Consider the following 24,830-nt stretch of genomic DNA (forward strand, 5'->3'; position numbering starts at 1 on the left):
TGCTGAATTTGAGAGAAGCATCAGAAACTAAATGGTGGAAAAGGTATGGCAGCACAAGAAGGCTACAAGTGGAAGGCAGGCCTCAAGAATTTCTTGTTGCATTACATTGAAGAATCTTCCCCATTTGTCTAGGCATGATTTAGTGGTGTTAGGTCTTCCAGTCACTTGTTTACACAGACTACATGAGGATAGAAGAGATGGCTATATGGAACTAAGCTGAAGTCTTCCATGTTTTTAGGAGAGTCCTTTGAGGGTGAGCTATATTATGTTCGACTTTTGTATGGGTAGCAGAGTGCAGTGGACTAGAAGTGGTACTGAATCTTCTTGGCATGTGTGGAATAGCTGAGAGAGTATTTTCCCATGTTATGAGGATTATGAGAATAAGTTGTGCATTTTCCTTTCTTGCCTTCATGAATAGTTCCGCATTAAGTATGTTTAGGGAAAGACATCCAGAAGTCCCTGATTCAGCTAGATAGAGAACCTGATAGTTGGCCGACTCTTAGTGTAGGGGTTCAAAGAACATAATGTTTGAGGATTGGAGGTGCCAGCAAATCCACATTCAGAGTGTCCTGACTCTTTCTGTATGTACATGAAAACTTGATTGTCCTTTTTCCATTTGTGCATAGCTTTAAAGATCCTACAATCTCCTTCTGAGTGGTGACAGCTGGAGACATAAATTGCTTGAAGATGTCAGCTTTCAAACCTGTACCACTAACTTGAGAGGAAATAAAAGTGATGTACAGTATGCTGTTACTTCTTATAGTCCCTGTCTTGAGTATTGACATGTAGCTTGGAAGGCATTGTCTCCTTTATATTTATATGTTTACTGTTGACATTATTGGTCCACCTACAGTACATTAAGAAGCAGAGACCATAGGCATCCTATGCATTATCAAAGATGTACATGACTAGTGACTAGCTTGGCTGTAGAATGGTGGAAAGGAGGCCAGGACGGATGGTAACTTGGGCAGTCGTAAAGCACAGTTCCATTCTGATGGAGATAATGAGGTAAATTTCTTTCTCTAGCAGATGGTCGTGTTGGTCTCAGAGACGCTTCATATAGCAGTGGATCTTCTCATACATACTTTTGCCAAGCAGATTATCAGAATGCATGTTAACATGTTTGCCAGTGTTTTTGGAAACACACAGGCTATTAGTTGAGCCTCCTGTGAAGCTTTCAGGAGCAATTGGTCCTTTAGTACTATTGTCATCCCTTGGGGTATAGCCACCATGCAGGTTATGGAATCCAGAGCTAGTTCCATGAAGATGGTGATGTGTGAAGTAGACAGGCCTGACTTGTGAAGATTTGTTGAAATGCTTAAACTTAGAGAGGTGAGCAGACAGGTTTCTGTAGCTCTTCCTGAGGGCATGTCTGAATCAAACAGTCATGTAGGAATGGATAGACATATTTTGTAGACATGTCAGCTCTAGGGATGAATAATTAAAAAGTTCCATTTCTTGTCTGACAGAGTTTGTGTTGTAATTGTCGTTTCTTTCCAGAAATGTTTACTTCTTCCTCATCTTCTTCTTTGCCCTTGACCTCTGCTCCTTCTTCTTTGAGGTTCCCAGTGAAAAAGAGGGGTAATCCTTCATTGATCAATAACGTTAACGCTGGTCAATAGAATTCAAGATAACCAGAGTAGTAGATATATTCCAATCCAAACTGTTGGGTTCTTTATTCACTCCCTCTTGGCTCAAATGTTTACTTATTCTAGGCCACAAGGAAGTATGGGAGGGTGGCCTAATGGTTAAGGTGTGTGCGTTACAAACACAAGGTGCAGGGTTTGAGTCTCACAAGGGATAATTGGCTAGGCTTAAAATGGCTCGCAAGGGCAGTTAGCTTAGTACTAACCTATGAACCTTCCTTAAAATCATCTCTGCAGTCTCTGTGTTTTAGTCACTATGATCTTCCACTCTTAGATTGAATTCAGGTCAAAAACCACTGTTTTTTTGCACTCTTTTTAATTTAACTCCTTAACTGTCATTAACAAATCAGCTTGAATGTCTTGCAAAATCAGTCATTAAATGCATGTACTCCATACTAATCTTTAAATTCAGCTGTTGCCATCCTTTCAAGAGCTCTGGATATTGCTCACCACACATAAGCATCTTCAAGATGTGTATACCTCACAGAACAATATTTTTCTTCAAATAAACTTCAAAATGTAACCTCTGCCATTGTAATTTCTGTTATTTTTATTTTCTAACGTGCTTATCATTTCATTAATGTTAGAATCAGATGCATTATTGAAGTTAAAAAACACTTCATCATCTAGCAAGGGTTGCCATTTACTTTCATAATATTATTAATGTGTCTCTGAACAATGTTTTGTGAAAACATTGAAGAAGTGTAATCCAATTCAGGAACAACTTTCTCCACCATGCCCCAGCTTTCAAACAAACTTAAACATAATCCAAAGTCAATAAATCACAAACTGCAGTTAAGGTAGGCTTTCATACTCCATTATCAAAAAATGTCCAAAACAAGAGCTGTGCAACACTTGGGCAAAAAGAAACAAACTCATTTCCACATAAGCTTTGTCAGGCGTCTTAAAAAATTAAAACACATCAGTTCCTCAACTCATTTAAATAAACTTTTAGAAAAAAATCGCATGACTTCACTCTAAAATGTCTTATCCTTATTCATGCAGTAAAAACATACTAAACTCAAACATTTCACTTCATTTTACATTCCATACATAAAAATATTTTCTAAGTCACAGCTGTCATCCATGAAACTTCTAGATGCTTTTTTGTAACGCATAACAAAACAAAATATGAAAGACTTTGATGTTTCAGGCTTCTCTGTTTAAGAACAGGTTTTAAAGTGAAGGAGGTTTTAAAAGATGGGGTTGTGAGGATGAATAGTCATCAAACATTAAAGAAGTTCTTGATCATAGAATAAATAAGAATGGTACATTTTTTAGGTTCAGAATATAATATGACTGATAGAATAACTGAAGTAGAACAACAAACTAAAATGAAAGGGAAATACAGTCAAAATGAAATTTCATATTTTATATTCTCACTTATTCTCATGATTCTGGTGTGATTTGTGATATATTCAAATGAAGAGGTGAAAAAAACTTAGGGTTGCAACCCTATGTTTACCTTTAAGGATAAGAAGAATTTAGAACAACAGCTCTGTTATAAAAGATAATATGACAAATATGAATTTGTCAGGAAGGGCACCCAGCACTGCAGAGATTGAAATTGTTTCAAGTGTATAAACACTACTGAGTATTTTGGACATATTTGAACTAATAAGAAATTTTAATTTAAACATTATGCTGATTGTAGAGCGAGTAATCTAGTTTATCCAGCTACTTGTGCTATCTGCAATGCATTTTATGTGGGTAAAATGAATGGTCAGATAACAGACAGAATGCATGAACATGTTAATGATATAGAGAAACAAAAACTAATGCATTAGCGAGACATATTCTACAAGGAGGGAGTGATCATTCTTTTAAGTTTTTAGTGTTAGAGCTAATTTTGCAGAACCAACAGGTGGCGACAATAAAACTATACAGAGGTTGTAGAAAAAAGAAGGATATTGGATATGGATGATACACACAGACCAGGTTTGAATGACAAGGTCCTTTAAAACCTGTTCTTAAACAGAGAAGCATGAAACACTGACATCTTTCATATTTCTTTTATTATCCTTTACAAAAGACATTGGAACACTTCATGGGCAACAGCTGTGACTTAGAAAATACTTCTTATACATGAAATGTAAATAGAAGTGAAATGTTTCATTAAAGTATGCTTTTATTGCATGAATTAGTATACAATGTTTTAGAATAAAGTCACATGATTTTTACAGCTGGACTGCAGGCTAGAGATTGACTTCTCTGACAAGGATTGATATCAGAGTATTGGCAAAGAAAAAGGAATATGGAGATCCTAAGTGAAAGTCCAATACTGGTAGAGTTTTTAGCTGAATCTAGAACAGAAACTGATAATTAGTAATGTATATGAAATATATGTGAACTAGTGCATGAATACTGTAGCAGTCAATCAGAGGAGGTTAGAAAAAATTGGGAAGAGAGCTTGGACAAGCAATTCACAGAGAAACAATGGAAAGATATATGTATGGCTCCCACATTTATTTATTTACTGACATTTGTTTATCAGAAAAGTATGAATGGGTAGGAGCCTATTTTCAGTGGAGGCTCAATGAGAAAAGCTCTGAAAGATTACAAAACATTTTAAGAACAATAGATTTACAGTCTTTAAAACTAATACAAAAATAACTACAGTTTAAATATTTATACCAAACTAAACATAATATGAAAACATTGGTTAAGAATAAATACAAGGTATATGACAATGATTTAATAGATAGAAATTTTTAATCAGTTTATAGAGAAATTAAAGATAAGTTAGTATAACATAAACAGGAATTACAATACAAAGTGAGATCAAAAGAGGGTTGTGGTATATTAAGAGAAAAAGCCAGCGGAGAGAAATTGATAGAAGTAAGGAATTGAATGAAGAGGGAAGAGTAAGGAGGTGTAAGGTATGAATGGGGGGGGGGGTCTACTTCAGATGATCAAAGTTTCAAAACTTCACACATAATATGGCCAAGGACCATATGGTCAAAATTTTAAAACTTTGAACATCAAATAAAAAAAAATAAAAACAAAAACAGTTTTTCGTTTACATTTTTGCAGAGGTCAAGCCCCCCTGCACCCCCCACCCCCTGCTAATTAAATATACCAACTCCGAGATCAAATTTCTCATTCCGCGCTGTATGGCAATCTCCATTCAGAATGTTTGAAGTTTCAAAACTTCGAACAGATGGTGCTCGGCCATATGATGTTCGAAGTTTTGAAACTTCAGTTATCTGAAGGGGACCCGACTAGGTATTTGTTCACATTTAGGGATATAGTTTATCCTGGTGTTGAGCAAGAACAGAGCCAACTTTTGGCTAGGAAGTGTTTCAGAATGGTTTTGAAGGATGGGAGGGAGAGTAATATGCAACAAATATCCAGCATAGCCTAGAAGATTTAAGATCTTTTCTTGGTAGTGTTTGCATATGTATTTTGTTTCCCAAGCAGACTCCAAAGATTTTTTCCACAGCTAGATTGCAAATGTTGGAGGTGTAATAAGGAATAAAGAGGTAATTTGGGAACATATTTTGGGGGAGTATAATGCGTTGACAGACTTTAAAAATTCCCTGCATACTACTCTGTTAGAAATACTGGGTGAGTAAATTAGTGTAACTAAGGAAATTATTTTTTTTAGCTGTGATACAGAATTGGAATTGCCTAGACATAACTAGGCCTTGCTGAGTTTAATTCTGGTGGCTGGCAAAAAAAGAAATTACTAGAAAATGGAAATCAGTCTAAACCAACCATAGAAGTAATGAATATAGTAACAGAGGTAAAAGAACTGGAAGTAGGATCTTTAGAAAAAGGTAGAAGCAATTTACATAGAAAAAATGGGAATTGTGGGAGCAAAACATGCAGAATAATATTTTTAGGAGGATGAGGTTTAAGGGAAAGGAGGAGTTGAATGAACTGTGTAATGTTTGATGGACACTGACTGTACAGAAGATTATATGTGATATATAATGTTTGCAACTGAAAATGTCAATATGGTTTGTTTTCATTTATATAAATGCATGATTGCCTCTGTCATAAGTGTTAATTCAATAAAGATGTTTATATTCTTCTAAGTGCTGTATGGCCTTTGTCTTGTATGTTTATTAGAGTACAAAAGCCATGCTTAACTGTCGCTTGTCTTTTGTTGTCTTTTGATTGTAACTCAGTACACTGCTTTTGTATTTATATCCTTATGTCTCGCTATAACTAAGATTTGTAACCTATGTACCTTGTAACTTTAATAATTATGTCATAATCACTGGAGCTTTTGTCTCTAGGCCTCCACTGAAAACAGATACTTTACTCAGCAGACTTTTGCAGTAAACAAATGTCTATAAACAAATAAGTAAATATAATTTGGAGCTCAGGTAAGTACTAAGGAATTCTTTGAGAAACAAAGCATATCTGATAATGTTTCTCAAATATTTGATTGGCTTCATCAGATGGGCCTTATTGTCAACATTCAGAAAACAAAAGACAAGACAATGGTGTTCATGCACAAAAGGTACTCTTCTGTGGCCAAAGATCTCTCCACTGTTGCCCCTCCAAGACTTTCATAGAGATGTATGTTTTATTTCAGTACTGCTGTGTTTGGCTCTCTCCGCTGTTGCCCCTACCAAGACTTTCATAAAGATGGTTGCTTTATTTTAGTACTGCTGTGTTTGGCTCTCTCCACTGTTGCCCCTACCAAGACTTTCATAACAATGGTTGCTTTATTTTAGTACTGCTGTGTTTGGCTCTCTCCACTGTTGCCCCTACCAAGACTTTCATAGAGATGGTTGTTTTATTTTAGTACTGCTGTGTTTGGCTCTCTCCACTGTTGCCTCTGCCAAGACTTTCATAGAGATGGTTGTTTTATTTTAGTACTGCTGTGTTTGGCTCTCTCCACTGTTGCCCGTACCAAGACTTTCATAGAGATGGTTGTTTTATTTCAGTAATGCTGTGTTTGGCTAGACAAATGTAAATTAGCAAGATATTAAGCAAAATAGAAATCATGCTAAAGGCTGCTTCAGTGTAACCAGTTCTGTTATCAAAGAAAGAAGAGCCATATAGGTAAGGTAGTCCTCATTCTAGCCATCAGTTGTGCTCTTTTACTAGTCACATTACAAATATGCAAGCACTAGCTCACTCCTTTGGCTTATAGAAAGCACGTCATCTGCCTATCCATTTCAGAGCAAAACTACTGGTTGCTTGTTAAATTTTTAGAATCATGTGTCCATTTCCCACCACTTTGTTGAACTCTCCAGATCAAACCCTGTTACAGATCACCACACTTTTCTGCCTGTTTTTTTTTCCTAAGCCTTGAAAACACTAGAATATCCCAATACATGTATCAGACTAGCATATTCATTTTGTGGAACTAAGTTTTGAAGCTCAGTCCCTCCAACCATTTAACAGCCCAAGTTAATAAAATACATTCACTCACAACTAAAGTTATGCCTCTACTCAAAGGCAAAATGCCAGTGTTACTTTGTTCAGTTACTATTTTTGAGTATTAGGTTTATATACTTAGCCATGTTTTCCATTCTGGTCAAGATGGATGAAGAAACTTGAACCAATAGTAAGGTGTGCAGTAGCTGATCATATGACTACTGGCTTATATGTGCTCATTACTTAAACATGTGATGTGTGTGTGTGTGTGTATATATATATATATATATATATATATATATATATATATATATATGTGTGTGTGTGTGTGTGTGTGAGTTTATCTATCTATCTATATATTTATATATATATATATATATATATATATATATATATAAGTATATTATTTTGGTAGGTTGCCTGGGGAGAAAAGCTCCAAAAAATAGTTTCATGCAATTCATAAAGATGTACATACAGAAATATACGTAGATGTAAATATTATAGAAAACAGTGAAAAAAAAAAACAACATAAGTAAACAGGATTGACAGTGACTTCTGTAATGCATTTAACTAGCATAGTGATAAAGGTTTATGTCACTTAACCAGACACCACTCCTAGGCTGAATCTGAAAAAGGTACGTGTAGATCAATGCTCTACCCCAGAAAACAAATACAAAAAATAATTAAATAAATGTAATCCGAATTAGCTTGCGTAGTGAGAAAAGCAGTATGTATGTAAGGTATTTTGAGTAATAGAATGTAATGTTAAAATTGGATAACACATGAAAAGAAATATACTAGGTCTCTTGTCATGATTTTGAAGGTTAGTCAGAGATTAATATTGATGGTTTGGAAAGATGCAAAGTAGAATAATACAGATACGTATTTAGACAATTTACTGCAACTGTATCTGTGATGGTAGGAGGAAAAATACTACAAGTGTTGCCTGAGTAAATGAAAGAACTTTAGGTAGAGGAAACTATCATGTTTGAAGAATGCTTTTTAGCTTTGTTTAAAGGAAATAATGTTTGGTTCAAGTCTAATTTGTTTTGAGATGGAGTGACCCATTTTGGCTATAGCAACATTGTACAGAGACTCTACAAAGTGTTGTTTGGCTTTCTTATAATTAGTAAATGTTGGTTCATGGATGTTAGAGATCTGGTAGGATTATATATTTGTAATAGATTGTTGGGTGTTTTTCAAGTCTGTATATTGTATTATGAACTATTTTGAGTGAAAAAAGTCTGTGGTACTTTTTAGTTCAAGCCGTTTAGTGTTTTGCGGTGCTGTACAATGATAAGTTTTGTTAGGTAGATTAGTAGCACATTTTGTAATTTTATGATATGTTTGTTCTAGTTTATTAAGCTGACTTTTCTATATGTTGGTAATTATGGATGCTCCATATAGTAGACTAGGAACAAGTAGAGTTATGCTAATTGCTAGCACTACCTTCTGTGTTAGACACGTTTGATTTATATAACATATAGAGGTTTTCTGAGTTTTGTGTGTAATATAGTTTGTGTTGAGCAAACTTTAGGTGTTCCTCAATGAGTGTGTTGGGACCATGTCTATGCTGATTTTGTTCTAGGATGTGATTTGTTACTGTGTGCTGTCTTGCTTTAGACTATTTGTTATAAAAATGATTAGCTTAGTTTTATTTCTTTAGCATTTAGATGCAGATTAGAATCTAAACTCCATCTTCCAGTGTCGTGGACAGTCAACTGAGTGGTGATTTGTCATTGTTGCAGGGATGTAGCTGGTAGTATTAGGGTTAAATCATCTACATACTGGACAACAGAAGCATTTTTTACCATTTTGGGGATTCCATTAATCCATCCAGCCATTCACAACCCTCTTTTCCCACTTTTGCACATGGGTTGAGGGTGTCATATCAACAGTGACGATCATCTAGAGCTAGTACTTACACTGCCCGGTGGCTAGCCCTGCTAAGGATGGTCTTCCATACCACATACACACACAAATGCACACTCACACCTATGGGCAATTTAGTGTCTCCAGTCCACCTATTACATGTCTGTGGAATGTGGAAGGAAATCAGAGCAGCTGGAGAACCAAGCAAACACAGTGAAGGGCTCCCTAGTGAAATGTTGGCACTCAAAATACAGAGTGCTGACAAGCCGAAAAAAGACAGAAAGCACAGCAGAAAAATGAATCTCGAAAATTGCTCTTCTCCTTTAAACTTCTTTTTGCAGAGGGCAAACCCCCTTGTATCCCCAATCGAGGCAAGCCTCCCACACCCCTAAACTCATATATATATAATTTCCTCGATCACCAGACTCCAACAAAAAGGGAATTTTCTGAGAAATGGCATCTTGCACTTAATATATATAAGTCCATTCTTTTGGCCATTCATTGTCCATATTTCGGGACTTGCTCTAACAGGTCCCGATATTTCAAATGATTACTGTGATGTCCCCACTCTAGGCCAGTAATCAAGGAGCCTGTGTCCTCACCACTGACACTGGAGAGGGGCATTTACTTGGAATACAAATGGATACACTTATTATTTCCAGATGCAGACCTCTCTGCATCAAGCACAATTTCCCTTCAGAGCACACAGGGAGCACACTCACTCTGGGGGCTGGTTTCTGTCTTTCTCTCTCCAGACCCCCAATAAGACTCCCCATTGGCGCAGCTTTAGAGTTGAGTCCTTAGCCATGGTTCTAAGCCAAGTCCTCAAGCATCCTCTCTGTGAAACTGGTGCCTTGTGTCCCTGCTCCAAGCAGCTGACACCCACACTCTTTAAAGTTTGATTTGCGTACACACACACACACACACACACACACACACACACACACACACACCTGGGAAAGGCTGGCACAGATTTACCTGCTGTGCCCCCTTCTGCCCAGACTATAACATAGTTTTTCTGCCTGCAGCTAGTTACTACAAGGCTCTTAAAAGGGTATCCAATTATACTGAGTGAAATTAATATTAATACAAATGGTAATGTTGACCAAACAGCCAGGCTTTCAGGAGTGGCCACAGTTATCACCAAATAAATATATACAAATACTCTCAAAGCTTAAATATTTTATAAAAAGGACCAGCCACAATAAGAAGTTTAAATATATTTAATAATAACTAATAAAAGAATATGAAAATATGAAATATCAATTTACAGTAAACACCAGAGTTTTAGTCACAGAAAATATTGAAAAAATACAGCTAGAAAGAGTCACACAGTTACATAAAAAACATACTTTAAAATTTTCATTTTATTCTCCTGACTGATGTAGAAAATTACTGTTTCTACTTACTGAATAGAGCAAGGCAAGATGATGTGGATGAAGGTCTTTCTAGTCAGGTTTTCAAGAGTAGATTGCTCCCTGAGACTTCACTCTCCTTTAATACTAAAACATTATTTCTGAACATAATGACATCACATACATCTGGCCATCTGACTTCTGGTTCCCACACTATTCATATCTGGAATTTTTCTAAGCTCTGTTGCAGCATCTGGAAGCCATAAAACAGTAAAACCATTCCACGCTTCCTACATAAACTACAAACTATTCTCTAGTACAGATATTGCATCTCTGGCTGCCTTCAAAACTGTGGGATAACATCTTTATGACTTAACCCATAAACTAATTTAATTTCAAGAATATTTTTTTCAAAGTCAGGTGGATTAACCTCTTCTCTTCCAGAATATGCTATTAAAATATGTATGTTTAAACAGTTACAATAATGCATGTACATTTCTTTTCTGTCCAGCAGGAAACACTGTTGATACATTTTAACACAAGCAGCTTTAGAAATACATTTTTCAGTGCAGGAATCTGTATATTTCAGTTTGACATACAAATGACATGTAATTCTTTACAAAATTCCAGCTAGCTGTGCTGGCATAAGTTATACATCCACTGCCCTACTTCTCTTGCCATGGCTGGCAGTACCTCCTGTGGTCACAGTTACCAGAGTGAGAACATGCATATTCTGCACAGAAAGCACCCCAGCTGAGGATCAAACCAGTGAACCTCTTCCTGTGAGGCAACAAATCTACCACTGTGCTGCCCTAATATGTATATATTATGCATACCATTAATGTATATGTTAAATAGAGAATTTAGAATGGATCCCTGAGAAACATCTGCAGTAATGTTTTGGTAAAACTATTAAGAGTCCTGATAGTGAACAGCCTGTAGCCTATTACTCATGTAATTTTAGAACTTGTTGAGGTGATTTTTACTTAGGTCTTGAGCAGTTAATCTCTGTAAGGTTAAGTTATAGGCCACAGTGTCAAATGCTCTGGATAAGTCAAGAAATATGAAGGTGTTGCATCATAAGAGGTAGAAAAAATTAATAGCCTTAGACTGGGTCCTAGTGTGGTAATGTGAGAAAAAAATTGGCTGGACACAAATCTCAAGAGGGCTAAAGTAAATGTAGACAGAGGTCCCTATAAGGATAGTCTTAATCTATACAAGTAACACAGCTGAAAGTGTAGAAGGAAAGTGTTTTGCAGGTAGCACATTGATATGCAACAGCGTTGGTATACAGAAAGGGAGAGAAAGGATGAAGAGACTCATGGCAAGGTTAGAAGTGAGCTCAAACATACTGCAGTGTAACATTAAACATTAATGTAGTATAAAGATATACTAATAGACACCACTCCACCAACCTTACCAATTATTTTTTATTCTCTGTGCCAAGCAGCTTTGAGTACTTCTTATGACTTAAACCATATCACATCCTCAGGCAGTACATTCCAGGACCATACCACCCTCTCAGTGAAACAGTGTTTTCTAAAACTTTACTTGAATTGGCTACCCTCACCAGCTGGCATTCTTGCTCTCTGTCACCCATCCTGCTTGTTCATCTCCACAGCTTCCTCCCAAACAGTTTTGTGTATGTAAATCATAGCTAATCTTTCTTTTCCATCATCTAATGTGTGTATTCCCAACTTTCAGAACATTTATTTTATTCCAACTTTTCATATTTATAGCACTGTTTTGATAACTTTGCTTTCAACATTTCTCCCAGAAGTCTAATTTCCTATCATCTTTATGACCTCCAAAACTATTTATTTTACTTCAGGTTTAATCTTAACAGTGCCCTTTGCACTTACAGTACAATTTCAGCATCCATGGAAAAATGGTTTTAACAACTCTAAAGTCACTTTTCCTCATTTCACCTCGGCATCCTTCTGTCTTTTGTGACTGTTGTTTCACACTGCATAATATTTTACAATATTACACATCTGATGCCACGTGAAAAATGTAAATGGCAAGGTACTTGGTATATACACATTTGTGAAAATATGTACATTGAGTGCTTCAGCACTCATATTGTTAGATATTTGAAACAGATATCTAATAGGGTACAACAAAGGTTGGAATATAGAGCCTGGTAAGGCCATCTGACTGCAGCAGCTGGTATTTTAAATCCACTTGGGTTACATTTTGGAGTAGATGAGGAAGTTGACTTTATCCATAGTGACCTCCACCACAAAGGTCACTTCCTAGAGCAAAATAGTAGCTGAGTACCAAAGTATGTTAGCTGTTGAGAGTAAGCTATGGCAGAATGCAATTCATGTGCAGTTGCCCTATAAAGGTGCTGTCTGTAGGAGTACCACCATGGGTAACTGTTAATGACTTGCTATTCCGTGGGTGCTGAATGTACATTTCTACAGCTCAGATGTTATATCTGGCTTCATGTGTTATAATTTAACTGGGCATGACTAGTACAGGTTAAGTCCACAATTTACTCTTGGAATATCCTTAAATCATGGCCCTTTACACACAGGCATTTTTCCTTCACTAAAGCCATATGGCTGCATATGTGCCTTATCACTTAACCTCTTAAATGACATGACAGGACTTTCGTTGTTTCCATGAAAGTTTTCCCTCCACCATCCTATCCCTGTTTTTACGTTGTGTTCCAGTGATTTTCTGGAAACTTCTTATTTGTTACTAAAACTGGATGAGGAGACAAGGCCTGTTTTGTCACTGACTCTGCTCATACTTTCTTATGTTCTTCATGGATTCATACTATTAAGATATTCTAGGCATATATAGAGTCCTGTTTGTAGTAGCCTGACAACAGCATTTACCTTTTTACTTATTATTATTAAAATGTAAATATTACACAAAGTCATTATAAAAGCAACAAAGGGTCAGTTTACAGAAATACAATTTAGAAAATATTTAAAGATAAAATGACAAAGTAATAAAATGGCAAAGTAATTGATTCTGTATTCTAAAATCCTATAGAATGGACAGGAAAGGTTGTTATTTACAGATGGGGAAAAAGAAGAAAGCAAAAAAAAAATTGTAAAGCCTATTATATGCATATGAAGATATCATGTACTTTTTGTTCACATGTTGTTGTTTTAGTCAGACATCTGTTATGCTGAACATTTGATTGGTTTCTTCCCTGTGGTTTATGAATCACATTTGATTTGCCCTGTGTAAATCACTCTGTAAAGAATTAACAGGGACTCCCATGGTGTTAACAAAAGAGGCCATTGTAATTTAAGTGACCAAAAAGTAATGTGGTACATTATGCATTCATTTTTTGTTCATGTGAAACCTGGGGAGTTTTAGTCTGCAGATGTAAAACATAGCTGTTTTTTTTAAAGAAGTTTATGCCTAGATTTGTTGGACCTCAGTCTTATTTTATTATAATTACAAGCAGCTGTCAGAGAAAGCTGATGTAACATAAAGCTGAAAACATGTCCTGTTGAGGCTGTTTAGCTGCTCTGATTGTCATGGAAACTAGGCTATAATCATAACTCTTTTATATATCCTGTTGTATTAAAAAAGAAAGAAAGAAAGATGTGTTTCAAATAAAAGCATGTTGCTGCAAACAAAATTACTAGTCATTACTAGTTATTGCACAGGAAATAAACTGTGCCAACTGAGTGTATAACTTTACATTTTTTGCACTCATTTGTGTGAGACATGCACTAGTGATTTTAACAGTAGTCCTAATGCTGTAAAATATAATGCTGTCTCTGATAGACAGAAACACAGCTTGAAGTGCTGCATGCTGGAAAACAGTGATTCGTGTCCTGTGTTATCAGTCCTTTCACCATTGTGTATTCAAAGTGTATGTTAACATACTGTGAACAGCAAAAGTATGGCCTCTTACATTAAAAATATTGACATGTAAACCACGTGTCATGAAAACATAACTACCTTTTTACCATTTAACCTAAGATAGGAAGTTCTGTAATGCAGTTGCAGGCATAGAGGATCCCTACCCAGTGCTGGGTGTCTTTGAATCCATCCTCCTAATTTCCAATGCCATATAGAGTGAACAAGGCGTAACCTTCCCTTCCACAACTATTTATTTACACTACTCTTGTGAAGATCCCTTAATCAGTTCTGGTAGCAGTGGACGGTGTATGTCTGCCTCACAAGGGGAGGGGGGGGGGCTGCTTCTTTAATCACAATCCTGATTTTTGTTTTCTTAAGTCCCCTAGTGTGATATGCAATGGTGCCAAATAAGGGCAGGTGTGGTTCCACATGTGCGCTCAAAGCACATTAGCTATAACTATGCTATTAGGTAGTAGCTAAACAATTTACCTTTGATTGCCATAAGAGCTTGAACATTTATCACACTCTCCTGCTGCAGCAGAGAGCAAAGTATTGACTATGCTGTCCTTTCACTGTGGCTGACACCTTGCAACAAAAATTCATAACTGACACCCAAGTTACTTGTGGTTTGGGTGGATACTTCACCTCCAAGTCAGCATCAAACCTCTTTGTTTTGTTGACTGAATATATTCAGAAAGCATCAAATGCTACAGCCAGGATCAAGATGCACATTAGTTAGTATGCATAGAAATTAGATTCTTAAGGATCTAGGGTAATCTACCGAAATCTGCCAGATAGAAGCTACTCTCAGTAGAATCATCTCCAAAAATAACAAAAGATTTAAAGCTGCTTTTTGGAGGGAGAGGGTGCCAACCCCATTACACTAAACCACCATACAGGGATTGTTCCCTCTGCATTCCCATTCTAAAAATAATCAACTCCTGAGGTCACTACACTTCAGGGGTAAAAGGAAATCCCCTGTTGGAGTAATGCTTCAGATCTGAGTATGAGTCGACCAGTCAAAAACACTGCAGTTAATACTGAGGTACAGATGGCCCTGATAAATGGGATAAAGGAGGCCGTAGAGGTCAGTATTGTACCTTTTGTCACTAGTGTAGACACTAGGTTGTACAGGTCAGTGTTCTAGCTTTTGTTATTACTGCTGACACTAGGCTGTAGAGGTCAGTATTGTATAAAGAATAAGTAAGGGAGTCAGCTCATCAGGACCTGCAAACCCCAAAACCCATGAAGGACAAAGGAGGTGAAAACAAAGGGCCTTGGGTGGCATGTCCATTACACCAATGCCCCCTTGCACTTAACATTCAGTTAAAGGAAAACTCCACCCTAGAAATAAAAAAAAAATTTTTCACTCTGTCTTTGTTTCCTGACGTATTTTAACACCTCAAAATCACTCTAAATGCTTTATTTGTAATTTTAGCCTGTTTTCCACAACATGGCTACCAATGGGGCTTGATGTATCAACATGATCTTGTTCTCCCTCAACCTCTCTCTTTCCCATAATACTTTGTATGACTCATGCCAGACATAAGGAAGTAGCTTTGAATTCCCATGCCATGGACATATAATGGGATTTGTGAGGGTCACTGTTATTTTCTTTACCTTCTGTAAAAGGACTGCTTCTTTTCTGTCTCTAATCACCCTCACTTATGTTTGGCTCAGACCTTATTTTACACTATACCTAGACGTTATACAGCTACAGCCAGAAAAGTAACTAAATTGCAGGCCTTTGTTCAGTGTTTTCTTTTGTAGTTCAAGCGGACTTGAGAGTCCCCTCCCCCCACACTACTGCAGAGGTGTTAAAACTGTCACTGCACCGAGATACCCTTGCAGAATCAATTCCTCTTCTTTTAAGTTCGTGAAAGTCACCATTTTCACTGTGATTTCATGCCTATAGACCTTTGGGAGATGAAGTGTGGTTGCCATGATTTCATGCTGCAGTGAGACAGTCTCACTAAAAATGTCTTGGATGGAGGTTGCTCTGAAGAAAAATAAAATGGAATTTGCGTAAGTGTACTTTGCTCACAAGTGACACTGTGGTGCAGCAGTTAGCACTGTTATCACAGGGTATTCTATTCTCTGGTTCATTTCAAGGGCAGAGTGACTTCTGTGTGGATTCTGCCTTTCCTGCTTCGGTTTACATGGGTTTTTATTGCATGCTGTGGTTTGCCCTTTCATGTCAAAGACATGCTGTGGGTAAATCAGTGATCTTATGAATTGCCATTAGGTGTGTGCGTGTGTGTGTGTGTGTGTGTGTGTGTGTGTGTGTGTGTGTGTGTGTGTGTGTGTGTGTGTGTGTGTGTGTGTGTGTATGTATGTGTATGTATGCATATACACATCCTGCTATTTGAATAGGCATCCCGACCAGGATTAGTTGTCTGCATTCTGCCTTGTGAAATACTAGGGTAGGCCGTGGCTCCCCTGCAACACTGAATAAAACAACACGGGTATGAGAAATTAAATGAATGAGTCCATCATTCCTTAATGTTTGTCAGAATGCCATGTTGTTTTATATCATGCAGCAAAATGGCTGTCCGAATGGATGCTGGCTTACAATTCAACTGATGAGATGAGGGAAAATGAGGATAGAAAGAGCAGTAGCAGAAAGCCACAGACCAAAGTCAGACTAGACTTCCTGTGGCTGATGTGTGGCTTCCTGCTGCCGATAGTGCCGTGTCTGCATTTTTGTAATTAGGTAAGTTATCTTGACACAGTTTAGGGAGCGTGGGAAAATGTGCTTCTTGAAAAGGATGTTGTGAAAGACCAGTAGCAGTGGTTGCACTTTTATATGGAAGGAGATGGTATAATTTTAGCCCTGTAATCCTGACAGAAAAAGCAATATTGCAAAGGAAATTCTGTAGGATGACAATAATGGAAAGATGGTTGGCTCCATCCGAAAGGTATTTATTTACTTGTCTGTTTGCTTTTTTATTTTATATGCAATGTAAATTGACTTACTAGAAGGATGATGTCTGAAAAGGGTTCTTGGATGAGCTGACTTACACAGTTAATGGATGTAAAATAAATAAATTCTTGTTAGTCACAACCTTTGCCAAAGGTTACATAATGAAAATAATACACAATAAGGAATAGGCATGGTGATGAGAGAACATAAAGCACATTGTCATCAATAAAGCATTAATATAACATCCTGATGAGATATTTAGATCCTTTAGTGAAGTACAGAATTGTTGTATGAGTAACACACAGTAAGGCTTTAAATCATCAAAATAACGGAAAAATGACATCTCATAAGCATAGGGAATGGGAAAAGTGCCTATTTCCTTAAAACTTTCACATCTAGCAGTAAGATTCAGGTATTCACTTATAGTAAGACAATTATATTTAAGCATCATGGTTTCAAATGGAGGAACAAAAGCGTAAAACGCCTTCTAACTAATTCATAAGTGATTTCTGGGACATTTAAAGGAAACTGTACAGTTCCTTATTTCACTTGTATCACATACTTGAGGTAGATCTTAATAGGGTTTAATGTCTTGTTCATCCATTAATCCAGTCACCATCCACAACCCCCTTTTCCTCATTTTTGTACACGGGAAAGATCGTTATTTAACATTCTCATTATTTATTTGATAACAATGTAATTACAAAGTAATTGTCAAAATTGCAAAGATGGGTATCAGAAATGCCATTAGACAATAGTTTCATTAAATGATGGTATAAGATTACATGACAGTATCATTCACTAGATGGCAGTACCTGTTCACAGGTTAACAGAACTGTCACAGTGTAGTCTCTTGCATGTAAATTGTATTTCAGAAGTTTAGTAATGCTCTCCATGGCATGTAGTGTGCTACGCCTGACACTACCCTGATGAGACATATTTGGCCTATCACAGCTTTACATACCTCACTGCATGAGGAGCCTAACATAGTGCATATATCTGGGCCCCCTCAAAAATTGTGAGAGTGAGAATCCTAGCTTTTGAAATTCGGAGGACTCAAAGTTGTGGTTCTCACAATTCTGATAAACTATCCTCATACAACATGTACGTTTGCTAACATATGGCAGCACAGTTGTTGCAGAGTTAACACTTTAATGTTAGCTTCATTCAGGATTCTGCAGTAAAATAAAATTTATAAAAGTGTTTGTCTGTGGACAATTCTGTAGTTTGTATAGAACATGTGTGGGAAAGTCAGTATTTGTGTTAATGACATACTCAGGGTATCAGTTATTTTTCTTAAGATTTATTGCTGTGAAAATAATTTATTAAAGTTGTGGCACTGAAGGGAGACTAAAGGTTACTACAGTGCTGGAACATTCAGTTCTACAACCAAAACTATGAGAAAAAAAGTTATGGAATGTCATGAAGATGAGGAAAAGCAAAACGGTCCATTTAAGAAAAAAGGAAACCACCGATCACTATCTAGTCACCTGGCTTACTGTGGACAAAATGTCACAAGAAGTAAATTATTCACTTTTTCTGAACCTGAAGCATTTACCAGCAAATTTTCTGCCTTTTTTTTTTTTAATAAGATCAGTAGATAAGGTGTGGTGAATAAATCCAATTGCAGAAGCAAATGGATGCCAGGGGAGAGTGATATTAGGAACACATCAGGATGGTGTACTTGTTAGATGCAGGCTCCCTGTGTTCCAACAGTGTTAAAGCTGAGTGGACTGACACTCATATTAACTACCATGTACTGCAACTACAACTAAAATACAGTTCTGATGCATGCAGGTATTGTAGCTTATGCAAGCTGCTGATCTAGGATGTAGAAAGCACAGTCCTTTAGCGTAGAGAGTATTTACTAATATTCATCAACAAGTGTGACGTCCGTACCCTGGCCCAACAATCAAGGAGCCTCAATCCTCACCACTAACACCAGTGAGGGGTGTCTCACATAGGCGGAAAGGATAACAAATACACACAGTAAAGTGCAATTTCCCTTAAGAGCACACAGAGATCACAGTCAGTCAGGGGCTGGTCGCTCCCTTGCTCTCCAGGTCCCCAATAAGACTCCCCACTGGCACAGCTATAGGGTCCAGATCTCAGCCTAGTGGGCAAGCTAAAAGCTCTAGCACCCTCTCTGCCCAACCAGTGCTTTGTGTCCCTGCCCAAGTAGCTGACACACACACACACACACACACACACTTTGAGATAAGAGTTTATACAACCACACAGGCACTTCTGTGTGGTTGTTTTAGAGTACCAAACACCTTCAAAGCTCACTGTACACAAGCTACAGGGATTCACTCTACCCTCACCACTACAAGCCAATTAGTATTTGCCAACTAATTAATATGTGATGTGGATATCCCATCACTGCCACCACAAATGTGATGCTCATGGCCTGGCTCAGCAATCAAGCAGCCTCAATCCTCATCACTAACACCAGTGAGGGGCATCTCATATATGAGGAAAGGATAACAAATACACACAGTAAAGTTTAATTTCCCTTAAGAGCACACAGAGATCACAGTCAGTCCGGGGCTGGTCGCTCCCTTGCTCTCCAGGTCCCCACTAAGACTCCCCACTGGCACAGCTACAGGGTCCAGATCTCAGCCTAGTGGGCAAGCTAAAACCTCCAGCACCCTCTCTGTCCAACCAATGCATCATGTCCCTGCCCAAGTAGCTGACACACACACACACTTTGAGATGAGTTTATACAACCACACAGACACTTCTGGGGAAGGCTGGCACACGTTCTCCAGCTGTGCCCCTTTTACCCAGACTGTATGGTAGTACCCTGCCACCACCCACTAATAATTATCATCTACTCAAAGGCCCTTAAAAGGTTGTCCAAATATTATTGTGCAATATTATTATCCAACTGGTAGTATGACTAAACAGTCAAGGCTTATTAGAGTGACTTGGTACAGGATCCTTATATGCATGCAATGTACTCTTAGAGCTTAACTAATCTCTACACAAAACAGCCACAGTTAAAAGGTTTTAAACTATTCAGTAATAAATAATAAAAACACAAGACAATACTTCTTACTACACAGTGGTAGTCAAGAGTTCAGAGATCACAGAGAAATACTTAAAATAATTCAGTAGTACAGTTCTGACATCACAAAAAAACAGTCTAATTTTTCTCATTTGTAGCTATTTCTAAAAGAAAACACAAGTCTAAAATAACTTACATATGAGAAAGATAGTGCTGTGAGTGGATGGTCAAGACAAAAATGCTTAATAATCTCTGATTCTCTCTGTTTAAATTGAAATTGCAGTTCTGATAAACATTACATCATTCTTCACATCTTCCTGGGGTTCCCAGGCCAACAGAAACTGCATCTACATTCTTTTACACCTAGGCAGAAACCAGAGCAGTAAAGGACATTTATGCATGCAAATTCTGGTCATTAGCCTTAAAACAATAGGCAGGAAGCCTTCATCTAGCCTGGCCAGACCCGAATTGTAAACATCAAAGACAGCCATGAAATGCTTGACTTAGCTTTCTTACAGTAGAGTGCACTGTTGTCACATTTATTTCCAGTTCCACATTTCACAGCATATTCTTTCATTTAAGAAAACAAGCCTGTATTTCAACATTCATGTTTACAAATGACAGAATTATGTACCAAATTCTATTTGGCTAGGCTGGCAGCATTCACCCATCTCTACCGGTCTTCACAACAAGTTTAAAATGTGGTGTGTAAATTGGTTGATACTTTTGTGGAGCCATTATTAGGATTCTTTAGATTCCTTTGTCTGTATATATGAGAATGACAGCTGTAACCTGCCAAACATCTGGAGTGCAGCTGATTGTGCTGGTAAAAAGGGCTCCACTTTAATACTTAAGAGCACATTCACATCTGATTTTGATTAGTTATGTCATCCTCAGCTTTAATGGCTAGGCATGATATTTTAGATCCCTTGGACACATGGTATATATACCATGCTGATTGTGCAAGAGTTTTAGTGTGAGCTATTTATTTACATCTCTGGAATTGTTGGCTTGAAAGAAAGAAGTGCATTGGCCTTTCCCAGTAATGGCTAAAAAGCAGAAGTTATGTTGATGAAAGAAAAGCAAATGTATAGGGTCAGGGAGAATGTTTCTTATCTGGTTGTTGCACTTTACCATACTGTGTACCTAATAATTTCTGACTCGTAGGCTGATCTGAAAAGTTTTTTAGTTATTTTTCACCCGTGTTGACTGATCATTTGGCTTTTCCCCAACTGAATAGGAATCTGTTTGTTCCAACACTTAGGTGAGAGCCATCTAAGGTGGGCCTATCATCCAGACAGCCATGAGTAGTTTCTTGAGCTGTTGCAGTGCAGAAACTATCAGCTGGTCCACACCCTTTTCGTAGGGCCTCCTGGACTAGAGGCCCAAGGAGCCCAGAGGGAGAGTCATTGTCACCAGAGGTCCTCATCCTGGCTCAACTCCCCAACATCTTCCAGGGCCAAGCAACTGAAGTGCTGAAGAGTTCACCAACCTGAGCCATCTGGGCATTTCCTGTCAAGCCCTAATCCTACCACCAGGTGGATCTCATGAGCACTACATCACTGTAGGATATCCCATGATCTACTGCTGACATTTGCCTTCTCCAGTGTATATGCTTCTTGAGAGTTACCATCACTGCCTTGGGATAGCAAACTCCTCCCCCAAAACAACAGCCACCATACAGGGAACACTGGTGAATGAGGAACCAGTTTTACTTCCCCACAGAATTGGCAAATCAGTGTAAGCTGTACAGTTTCACCCCCCTCCCAAGTGCTTTAGCTACCATTTGAACTTGAGTCATCTGGGTTGCAGCCAGGGCTTCATCCTTCTGCACCACAGGGGAGGGGGGGAGACTAATCTGAGATTTCATATGACATTGTTCAACAAAAATCAAACATCACATAAACCTTGCAATTTAATGCAGATAATTCAGGCGATGAGTTTGTTAACACGCTTCATCTTTTAGTCCTGAGTTTGATTCCCTCAGTCTCTGTTTGACTACTGTGTGACTGTGAGCCTTTCATATACCTACAGACTGTTCTTGAATCGCTCTTGAAAAGAGCCAATGGTGGCTAGTTAGTTTTTCTGGTTAACAAATTTTCAGACCTCTGGGCAGTTTATGTAGCATTAAGAAACTTTTCCCCAAAATGATGGGGGGGGGGGGTGGTTGTGTAGCTGGAGTCAGAGCAGACAGTTTCAAATCAGCCTGCTTTGTAAACTAAATTATTTTTGAAGATTACAAAGCTCTGATCTTTGGCCTACTGTGTGTGGTATTCAGCTGCATTTGTTATCTGCTGAAGAGAAGGATTTCTTTCCTCCTTGTATGGAAAGATCTTTTAATGAACGTTTGCCTCCTGATTAGCTACAGCCATCTTAGATCTGGATAGGTTCCAGAGCAGTTTAGTACATAATGCATTATTGAGTGAATGTAATCAGTAATGTTATAGCTCCACTGCAGATGAACAGAATCTGTAAATGTACCTAATATCGTATATGTGTGATCTCACATTCTGGTGCATGGAATGACCTATCGTTGGGCTGCAATCTGCATGCTCCATGAGTGACTGTGAAATTGGCTTTAATAGTGATATCCACTGTGACGCTGACATGCAGAACAATTCACCGGTGTAACTAAACTCTGGAAATTTGATGGGGCACCACCTTGTCAGAGAGATTTATTTAATATAGTCCATTGCACATGAAGTTTGAAAGTCTGGATTCACTAGAATTATTGGTAAAATATATTTAAAATTGTCCAGAACAGAAGCCCACAGGCAGCAAAGTTGTCATTCTAACTGTGACACTAGTGACCCACCTTTAGTGTGAGTGCAGGATGATGATGGGTGAGTCCAGAAAGGAAGGACTGAGTGTCTGTCAGCATTTCTCCTTCCCATGGATAGGAGGGGAGAGGCTCAGGATTCAGTTACACTGACAGTTACTGTTGGCAGTGGCTGAATTTAGCAGTATTGCACTGTGCAGGCAAGACAGAGAAAGAATGCTGATGGCTTACATCATAAAAATAAATAAAATGGGGGGCAGAGACTCCTTCCTGTAATCTCTGGAGCTGACCATGTATCCTCCATTCTGACAGTGCAGATGTCCTTCCTTGCCCGTAGTAAGATTACTCCCTGGCACAGCACAAGACTCTTACCGACATCCCTTCAGGCTACATTCCCCAAGGGAGGACTCTATTTCTCAGGAGGCAGACTAGGGATCCCACAGTAGCACACAGTTGTTGTGAGGAGCACCAGACACATGCAAGACCTAGAGAGCGATGACATACTGACTGTGAACTACACCATGTACAAAATCAAGATGTGAAGTGCTGAAAAAGATTGGGTATAAGTGGAAAAGGCGTAGCACAGCATAGTACAAAAAATGATGTTCCACAACCAGTAGGCATTGTGTGTGTGTGTGTGTGTGTGTGTGTGTGTGTGTGTGTGTGTGTGTGTGTGTGTGTGTGTGTGTGTATGTATGTATGTGTGTATACGTGCGTGAGAGACAGCTGCCACTACTCTGCTTGGAATAACATTTAGTGCAGTCTGCAGTGGTACAGTCAGTATAGTAAGGGAGTTAATAAAAAAAGCGGGAGGAGCGTTAATATTGTGCTACAAAGCAACTGTTTAGTGTATGACACCTGCTATGAGTATTAGTGAGGGGAACGTGTGTTTTACTACCTGGATTCTACTGTGATAGCCATCATTAGGTGATGAGAGCTAGGAAACTGGCAGCAGGAAGTAATATAGTCAACTGTCACATGGTTACTTGGAGAAAAGATATTAATTGCTGGTAGGATGGTTTGCTGGATACGCATCTTACATAGGCAAATCATTGAGGATGGTGGGTCATTAGGCTGAGAAGCATTATTGTCGTATAATTGATACCAATCACCATTGAAGTAGGACCCATTAGATTTACTCAGCTTTATTAAAATACTGCGGGTTGAAGTTTTGAGTTTCCTGCTGCTTATCCTTCAGAAAATGTATGCCAACTCAAATCCTATTATTGTGGCACCTTTCTAAATTTATAAGAGCAATATTTAAAATGCATTCCTATTTTGGGCCTTTGCACGGCCACGATGGTGTAGCAGTTAGTGTTGTCGCCACACAACAAGAGGTTCTCTGGTTTGATTCTCAGCTGGGGTGCTTTCTGTGTGGAATCTGCATACCCTCCCTGCAGTCACGTGGGTTTTCTCCAGATGCTCTGGTTTCCTCCTACATCTCAAAGACGTTCCAGGTGGATTGGACACTCTAAATTGGCCCTAGGTGTGAGTGCGTCCGCATGTGTACATTCTTTGGAAGGATGGCAATTCGACAACATAAAACTCTACTGGCAATTGTTCTGTAGAATGTTGTTCTGCTGTAGTGACCCCTAACTGGAAAAGCCAAAAGGAAAAGAAGAAGTTTAAAATACTGCATCACTGCGCGATGGTTCCCTCTTCAAGAATAATACAATAAAATATTTATTATTTGAAGTTGAGTCAAAAGTTCAAAAAATGTTTTCCAGTTTCACAGATGTATGGTATATTACACTACCATCAATCTCTTGATATGTGGTAGTAAGTCTGTGATTATTTTCAAGTTTTGTGTGCACTGTTACTTCCTTGTTGTGACTTAATATTTGTTCTCTTTCACAGTTTGATTTAGTTTATTGTTATTGTTGTATTTGTAAAAAAATATTAAAATGAGGTTTTCGAAAAAAAAAGAGAGACTGGGGCCATGAGACTTAACAGCGATGTTTAAACTATTGTGTAAGATTTAACTAAGAACAGAATGGCAACACCAGATTGATTGGGACACTTAAAGAAAACAATCCCAGGTTAATAACATGGCATTAAAGAAGGAGTTTATGAG

At 38.0% G+C, this 24,830-nt stretch overlaps 1 protein-coding gene across 1 annotated transcript in view; it reads left to right on the forward strand.

Moving 5' to 3' along the window:
- The window catches only part of LOC122811979, a 1,339,201-nt gene that overhangs the window by 786,377 nt on the left and 527,994 nt on the right, over positions 1-24,830 (forward strand). The window lies entirely within an intron of this gene.

This window comes from Protopterus annectens, chromosome 9.part0 (genome assembly GCF_019279795.1).
Source record: "Protopterus annectens isolate FY-2018-M chromosome 9.part0, PAN1.0, whole genome shotgun sequence".
Taxonomy (NCBI): domain Eukaryota; kingdom Metazoa; phylum Chordata; order Ceratodontiformes; family Protopteridae; genus Protopterus; species Protopterus annectens.